Below are 1,247 nucleotides of genomic sequence, written 5' to 3'. Positions count from 1 at the left end.
TTGTCAGGGCCTTGAGAGATAAGGGCAGGACCCAAAGAATGAAAACGCATCTGTCAGCAGAAACCACAACGGTAAACAACCTACCTAGGGACCCAATAAGGAGCAGGAGACTCCAGACCTAAATATTACTATTGGTCCAAACTACTGCGTGAAGGGTGGAGAGCTTAGATTGGAAAGTATAATTGCCCAGGGATTTCTTTGTTTGGGGTCCCTCTTCAGAGGCACCCAGCTCGAGCTATAACCCTGCTCGAGTTGTAATTACTGCACGCGCATCGCTAATAAAGAGGACCAACAGGACGCCGCTGGATCCACGGGTGGTGATATCTCTCTCTCTCCCCCTTTCTCTCTCTCTCCTTCCCTTTGCCTTTCCCCACCTTTTCTCCCCACTCCATGGAAAATAAAGTTAAAAGGTTGTATGATATTTGACTGGTTTTAGCGTCTTAATCTCGTCCTTGGGATTGTAAGGAAACCCCCCCCCCCCCCCCCGGATGTTGGATCGAGACAGCTTGTAACTTCCTTATCTTCCTAGCTTGAACCAGCTCTGAGGCCCTTTTCTTACTGGACTAAGTAAAAGTTCATTATTTTATCTAAGTGCGGCCTAAGGCTTCAGCAAATTTAGCGCCTCATGCTAAGCAAGTTTCATAGAAGTTGTGCTAAGCGGCTACCTCTAGACAGTTTCGGTTCGCTATTCTTTAACAACATGACTAATGTACCCATTAGCTGGACACGACATGAAATAAATCGCTCATGGCAACGCAAACCTTGATATTCTTTAAAATTACACCTTCTACTATGAGATTAATATGAAGAAAGTATACTGAAATTATTTCCTTGAAGATATTATTTGACATAAATTTTGCTGCATGAATTCATTTTTCAACTTAGTACTATTTATCCTGTTGAATAATGTTCCTATTGTAGCGCGGGGAAGCGTATTGGTCACACCAGTGTAACTGGTTCTGCAACCAAGCTGCGTTCTGTGAAAGTCAGAACCACTTCCACCTCTCAGAGAGGAAGAGGCCCAATGCTGGACATAATTCAGTGTTTAAAGTTAGACATAAAAAGTACAAAACTGGACCTGAAATGCTGATATAAGTTGGAGTGTTCAGTGACTCACTTCTGAATTAGACTGCAAGCTGCACCTGTCCAATTTGTTCCTACAGTAGGCAAAATGAAAAGACTGAGTTAATCTCAGAGAAATATTCCTAACATCATTAGCATCTAAAACACCAATTTCAAATGTTCCA

Source organism: Dromaius novaehollandiae, unplaced genomic scaffold (assembly GCF_036370855.1).
Source record: "Dromaius novaehollandiae isolate bDroNov1 unplaced genomic scaffold, bDroNov1.hap1 HAP1_SCAFFOLD_36, whole genome shotgun sequence".
NCBI classification, from domain to species: domain Eukaryota; kingdom Metazoa; phylum Chordata; class Aves; order Casuariiformes; family Dromaiidae; genus Dromaius; species Dromaius novaehollandiae.
The sequence above is the reverse complement of the archived record's forward strand: the minus strand, read 5'-3'. Positions refer to the sequence as shown.